We start from the raw sequence: 8,122 nt of genomic DNA on the forward strand, positions 1-8,122 counted from the left end.
TAAGGAGATTGGATCAAATGATTTAATAAGTTTATTTTGAAGATCTATGATTTATCTTGGACTTTGATAGGGATTGAGATAATAATTGATCTAATGTTAGCAAATCGGAATATCATATATTCACAAGACTTGTATAAGTTTTGTAGGAAGAGTTTATGCATTTATTCTATTCATTGGGAATTTATTATTGTAAGTGTATTTTAAAGCAAATAAGCGAGACTCTTAATTTACAAATTAAATTTTATTGGAAAATCTTAATGAAGAGATATCTAGATATTAAGTGCAAAAGTGAGGTTGATATATCGATGTGTGATAGGGTTTATATCACTATTTGTACAAGATTAAAAATAGTGTATTATCTCTCTGAAAAAACCTGTAAACATAGAAAATCTTACCTAAACAATTGCATTGCGTTTGTGTTTATTATTGTTGTTGCACTCGCATTTGTAATTGTTCCTATAGCTACTCCCATATTCTTGCAACTATATATGCCCAATGTTTTTTTTCCTAAATAGATGTGATAACAAATTATTCAGTAAAATGGTTTAAATTGAATAGTGATGACGGTGAACCCGACATCTCCCATAACCAATTTTCGTGAAAGTCGAAAGTTGGAGGTTATGACTTTAAAGTCGGCTCCTCCACATGCTAACTTGAGTATTATGTTTTTTATACAATTTTAATGCGTAAAATCTCCCCATTTACTCAATAGACTCATGTTAAAATGGCATGCAAATTGAATAAAGTATAATATTGAAGTCAACAGTTGCAGGAGCAGACTTTATAGTCAACCACTCCAAATACCATCTTCATATTGTTACTGTTCAAAGAAGTCTATTTTGTTAAATAATTTTTAATTTTTTAAATTTCCATTTTTTTCCTTATTTCATATATATACGAAAAAAAAACCCAATGCATACATGTTTTTTTTTGTTAAGTTTAAAAAACTAATACATTAATTAAATTTTTATATATTTCTCTAATCAACGTAGCTAGATAATCATTGATACGTACAAAATGGAGTTGACAACACCAATGTCTTCACCGTGGCCAAGGGTATTAGCTTATGGCTACAATAAAATCATACCATGAGAGAGGAGGCTCCAATTAGCCTTTATGGAAGAAAATTTTGGCATATAATTCTTGTAGGATTAGCGAGCAAATATCAAAATAAATTAAATAAATATTTATATTTATTTAAAAAACATCATATCTGAAAAATTAAATAAATACATAAGATCTTGAAAAGAATCAAAAATCGAATAAGGGAATCGAGTTTTACTAGATGCTGAGGCATGTTTTCACAATTTCTTTAAGACAGATATAAAGGCTCCTTTAATACTGATTTGTATATTTAAAGTAACTTACTTTGAGCATTAGTTTCTCATTCATTACTCAACTATTTTAAACATATGATATCCCGTTGTAAAAGCCTTATAGGGTAGAACATAAAATCATAATTTTATGATTCAAAACTCCTCATTTATCAATAGAAAATATGCCTCAAAGATTCCAAAAATCATATTTTTCCAACAGTCCCCACGGCTGTCCATACAAACAAAACTGTTGAACTGGCATTGAAACTACTTCCATAAGAAATGTATGACTTTGGTTTCTTGGATAACATACATTTATACATAAATATATAAATTGGTGGGTACTGAGCTGACTGTCAAGATAAAGACTTTGCGAAACTAGTTACATCCTTCAGTAAAAGGTAGCTCCTCTAATTAATGGGTTCGGTTTTCTTTACTGTCATATTTTTTCTGGCACCCTATTTCACCAATCTCTTTTATTTCTGCCTCCTATAAAACATTGGTAAGGCAAAGTTTGACTGTGTGATGAGATTGATTTCAATGAAACGAAAACAAAAATAGTAATAAAATTAGTTATTATAGCATGAGATATGTGATTAGATTTAATTATTTTTATAATGGGCATGTGAGAATAAAAAATAATTATTAAGGATACTAGAAAAAGAATAGCACATAATTGAAGTTTAAATTATTTCATTTTCATAAAACTTTTAAAAATAGGTTAAATTGTAAATTTCCTAATTAAATAATATATCATGATATTTTTTTATTATTGATGTAATTATTTATTATTTATTTAAATAATTATTTGCTTTAATTCAAATGTTTTTACTATTGTTTGTAAGCAAACAACAATAAAAAATAGCAAAACAACGTACAAATAGAAATGAGCAAAGAGGGAAGAGAGAAATATGAGAAGAGTGGCTAGTTTAAGAAAATTCTTTTAACATTTAGGGCCGCCTCGTTAATCGAATAGAATATTACATTCAAGTGTTATATTTCGAAATAAGATTACAATGTTTGGATTTTCAATATTTTAATTATTTTGTAATCTTATATTCTTGAACAATATCGAGATGCTATAATATAGAGTGTAATCTTATTACGACCACTTTCTCAAGTTTCTAAGATTCTAAGAAGAGTTTGAACTTTAAGACAAAATTAACCTGTGTTTTTGTTGTATCATATATGTTACTAGGTTCTTAAGTTTCTACGCTTTAAAATTTGACACGTGGCAATAATAGAAAGTAAGTTTCTAACATAAATCTCTCCAATTTTTTTATATGATCTTTGATGGTGTTCTGCAAGTTATATTAATAAGTCCTAATTATCTTATATTCAATATTTCAACATACAATGTTACATAATAAGTCCGAGTTAATTTTAAAATCATTTTGAAAAGATCTTTTTAAGTTTATCACTATTTTACAAATTAAATACACTATTGAAATTGATATAGATATTTAAAAATATAAATAATGTTACAATAAATTATTTAATGGTCACAATATTTAAATTTAATTAACAATTTACATTCACTAATTAATAATTAAAATTATGTATGAAATCATATATAACAATATAATTTCAAATAGTATATTATTATAATGGTTGATACATGATATCAATGGAGATGGAAGAGGAGAGGGGGTTGTGATGAGAAAAGTCAGTTCATCCATTCTAGGATCGAGAACCAGATAGGTAGAAGACCCAATATGAATGCTTAGTATATTAGGGTTTAGAGTTGAGAGGAGTCACTCTAAAATGTTGATCATTAGGGTATTAATAGGAGAGTGATGGATCCTACCCAATTATGTCGCCCTAACTGGGTCCAAATTAAGATAGACATAAAATAATAATATTTATATTTTAAAAATATTTTTAAAAATATTGTTTACTTAAATTTAGTCTAATATTAATTATCATGTTTTTAAAATTAAACTATAAATTATTGTTGTTTAACTTTGTAACCATATTATTAATGAAACACTTCAAATTTTATGGTAATTTTAAGAAATAATTAAATGTAATTTAATTAATTGATACAATTAATTGGTGCATTACACTAATAAAGAAAGCTAATTAATCAATGTAATCCTTCTCCCTCACCAAAAAATCCATAATTAAAAATCAAAATGTTTTTTTCCCTTTTCTCTTGTAACTTGGAAATCTTTTGTTCAACATTTTCAATTTCTAATTTTTTTCAACTTTTTCATGATGAAAAAAATAAATAAATCACATGTAGTGAATAATGCATAAAAACATACCACGAAACAAAAATGACAAAAGATATAGAATGTTATGAAAATGTAAAAGGACACTGTGATGATGAAAGGTTATGATTATCGCACAAATTAAACTTTGTTCAACATTTTCATGATGGAAAAAATTAGAACTGGACACAATACCTCCAAACTGAGGGTTAGCATAAGACACAAATACAAGTTGAATTATTAAGAGCAGTTCCCATGTATTCCTAATAGCAAATTTTGAAAGAGAATCATATTCAGTCCATTCTCGAAATAAAAAAAAATGTTGTTGATGCAATTATGTGGTCATTGTGCTTAGCACTGTGAAAGGTAACATAATTTGTTACAATTGGAGTTGATAATTTTTTGGAATAAAATTTTTTGGCTAAGAATCTTGTTAATATTATGAAAGTATGATAACCCATCTATACAAAAAAATAAATTTGCAACAAAATATCTTGAAGATCGGATTAGATCAAATAATCAGATTCTATGAAATAAGAAGATTGAATCGAGACTGTATTGAAGACTTATCTCCAACATCTCCACATTATCTTGGACTTTATTAATATATTGTTTTTCTTTGTTATTTTTAGTTGTTGTTCTATTGGGGAAATTGATTGTAATTGATATAGTATGTTAACAAGCCTCAAAATTATATATATTTGAAGAGACTTATATAGGTTTTGTATCAAGAGTTTTTGCATCTATCTGCTCAAGAACTTGTTATTGTAAGTGTTTTGAGAGTGTAAAGAAGAGTATTACTTGGTTTACAACCTAAGTTTTCAAGGGAAAAAACTTAAAGGTGAGTGATTTATACTTTAAGTGCAAATGTGAGACTGCTAAATCGAGGTGTGTTAGGACTTAAATCGCTTGTTGTACAAGGTTGAAAGATAGTGGATTATCTCGCTGAGCTAGGCTTTTTAGACATAAGAAAACTGAATTGTGTAAACAACTTGGTTTTGGTTTTCTGTCTTTTTGTCGTAGTATCACCTCTAGTGGGCACTACTAGTTGCGTTTTTCTTAGCACTGTTAGTTTTGCATTGCAATTATCAACTGAGTATTTAACAATTTCTTTTATATATGACAATTATTTATGTGAAAAATTTAGTTTCACTTCTCTTTCATATTAAAGGCAGGCAACTGATAAATCCTATAAATAAGTTATCATAATTAGGTTCAATGGTTATTCAATTGAATTCATATAACAACATTAAGGTGTAACAAAAAATTAATTATTAAGTTATTATAATTTATGAAAAAATTAAGACTAAAGAATGTTAAAGAAAGTGAACTTGTAACATACAAAATTCTATAACAATGATAGTATAATAAAATCTACTTTTAGTTAATCTTACATCCCGTCAACTAAACACTTGAATCTTACATTGCAACCAAACGAACCAATTAAAGTAATATTACATTCCTTAAAGATAACCTAAAATTGGAGAACCAAACACTTCCTTAAAGACTAAAAAGATACAATTAAAAGTAGGATAATTATATCTTTAGAAAATTTAATTCACCCACTGAAGATCCCTTAGTGGTTTCAATTCCAATTTAAAACTCTCATCACAATTGATAGATCATTGAAGGGAAAATTAGGGTAACATATCAAACTCCAATTGAAGAAAATTTTGCATAAAAATTTGAGAAACACAACTACATTTATATAAATCCAAAGGGTTGCTTTGTCAACATGCCAAAGTTGAGAGAGACTTTTGTTGAGGGGGGATCGACTCTTCCGGGAGAAGTCTTTGAAGTGTTGTCCTCGAGGATGCCGACTCGGTCCCTTAACAACGAAAGGTATTTGATAACTCTTGAAAAGAGTTATATTTCAACCTCTAAGCTTGATTAAATACCTGTACTTAAGTAGATATATTTGCATTTTAGGTTATTTTTAAAACATTGCATAATAATGCATGAATTGTGCCTTAAATGTCATTTCATGTTACTTTTACTATTGGGAAGAAGGGAATTGGTTGTTGTATGCAGCTGATGCAGGAAGGATGAAGAAAAGGAGAAAAATGAGGAAGAGAATGAATGAAGTGAAATATTTCCATGGCAAAAGGTTGGATGGATTGCCAACACAAATGCCATGACAATTCTAGGAAAATGCTGACACAACACTCAATCCTCATCACTTTCAGTAACTTGGACGTGTACCAGATAAATCCACTTGAAAAAAGGGAGAAAAGTGTGTGCTGAGAGAGGGTGACCTACCCTATAAAAGAGGAAAGAGAAAAAAAAGAGGATGAGGATTTTGGAGAGGGATTTGGAGAGCAGTTTTCTCTCCGAGAAAACTCGTGAAAAATTTCAGTGAAAAGGGAGAGGGTAACAACTTAAGAGGAGAGCAGAAACGCAAGGAAATGAACGAGCAATCAGCCTTGGGTCCTGCATGATTCAGTAGCATCGAAGTGAAAGCTGGATTGGTGAAAGCTTCCTATTGTTATACCTTCATTCGATTAATTAATTTCTGTGATTTCTAAACTGTTAACGATGATGTTAAATGTTAATCTAATTTTGGATTTTAAATCCCAACCTATGAGCTAATTTCATTTGGGTTGGAATTACTAGATCTATCTTGATATATTTTATGATCATGGTGATATTTTGAGTAGATCTACTATTTTTTTCGGTTTGGATTACTTTAAATATATGCTTGCAAGCTCTAGACATAGATGAATGCGTGGTATATCCTTAGACTTGATTTAATTATGAAAAGTTTAAATAAGTTGGATTGTCATCGAATGATATGAGCGAGTACTCGAGCGAATACTCGTAGCATTATATACATAGATTTGTGATCTGTACAGAGTAAGGAAGAATATTGTTAGGTATTGTTCTTGAGACTTGTAGACATACAAAAACTTAGAATGATAGCTTTAATTCTATCTCTCGAAAGAAGCAGAATGCAATAGTTATACTCTGAACAGTAATTTGGTCAAGATTTTTCCATGACATTATTATGTTATTAAGATATAATCCAAGTAATTCCAACTTTCCCATTCAACAGCATCAATCCTCTCAACTTTGTCTCGTAGAATTGCCACAACATTTTATTCATTATTTGATTTTTATATTTCATACATTAAAACTTCACTTCAAATCATTATTCCGTTTACTTTGCCATAAGCCTAGTTAGTATATTTTATAGTAATAACTCAACCATAGTTTTACCCATTCCGATCCCTGTGGAGAAAATCTCACTTATCATTTTATTACTTGATTCAACGTGTATACTGTCACATTCGCATTATATATTCACACACGACAAGTTTTTGGCTCTGTTGCCTGGGATAAGCTAATTGGTGAATTTTTGTTTGTTATTATCGATTTAATTTTGTTAGTTTTAACTTACTTAGTTTTTTTTTTATTTTTCAGGTTTGCTGCTAGTTTATGAGTAGAGGTAGTCCTGAGAACGAAAAATATTATTTTGATCCTAAAATTGAGATAACTTTGAAGAGAAGAAGAAAAGAATTGTGAGAAATGGTAGGGGTTGGAAATGATCCAGGCCAAGAAGATCCATTACATTTGAATGGTAGGGACGCTGATATTCCTCGTGTGATAGATGATAGAGATAAACCCATTAGAGAACATGTAGCGCCCATTTTAGATTATTTGAATCCAGGGATTGTTAAGCTACATATTCAAGCTCAGCATTTTGAGTTAAAACTAATGATGTTTCAAATGCTAAAAATAGTAGGACAGTTTAGTGGATTACCTAATGAAGATCTATAGCTGCATTTAAGACTCTTTTTAGAGGTTTGTGATTCATTCAGGCAACAGGGTGTTCCTGAAGATGCCCTGAGAATCAAATCATTTCCTTACTCATTACGAGATCGTGCTAGATCATGGTTGAATGCTTTACCGTCAGGAACGATGGCATATTGGAATGAACTTTGTCAAAGGTTTTTGTTGAGATACAACCCTCCAAACATGAATGCCAAATTTAGGAATGATATTACATCTTTTCGGCAATCTGAAGATGAGACATTGTATGAAGCTTGGGAGCGATTCAAGGAGTTGATTAGAAAATAGCCGATGCATGGTTTCCAACATTGGACACAAATGGAAATATTTTATAATAGACCGAATGCACATACAAGAATGATAATTGATGCATCTGCCAATGAGACTTTGCTAGATAAATAGTATAATAAGGCATATAAAATTCTAGAAAGGATAGCTAACAATGATTATCAATATCCAACTACAATAGTGGGTACTAATAGAAGAGTTATTGGAGCTATAGAGCTTGATGTGATCACTTCATTAACTACTCAGGTATCATCCCTAACTAATATAATTAAAATATTAAAGAGATTAGCCATAGTGCAGGAAATGAAAGTAGCAGAATTAACATGTGTTTATTGTGGGGAAGATCATGTTTTTAATGAATGCCCATTGAACCCAGCTTCAGTATGTTACATGGGAAATTTCAATCGAAACAATAACCCATATTCCAATTCATACAATCCAAGATGTAAATAACATCTTAATTTCAGTTGGAGTAATTAAGGAGTGGGAAATCCTAGTAATGTTGTTCTACAGAAT

At 29.6% G+C, this 8,122-nt stretch overlaps 1 non-coding gene across 1 annotated transcript; it reads right to left on the reverse strand.

Moving 5' to 3' along the window:
• Positions 1–7,513: 7,513 nt before the first annotated feature.
• Positions 7,514–7,620, reverse strand: LOC121220478 (small nucleolar RNA R71). Its single transcript, XR_005917679.1, has one exon. It is a non-coding gene; the product is annotated as a small nucleolar RNA R71 (small nucleolar RNA).
• Positions 7,621–8,122: the final 502 nt, after the last annotated feature.

The sequence above is a fragment of the Gossypium hirsutum genome, chromosome D08, assembly GCF_007990345.1.
Source record: "Gossypium hirsutum isolate 1008001.06 chromosome D08, Gossypium_hirsutum_v2.1, whole genome shotgun sequence".
Lineage (NCBI taxonomy): Eukaryota > Viridiplantae > Streptophyta > Magnoliopsida > Malvales > Malvaceae > Gossypium > Gossypium hirsutum.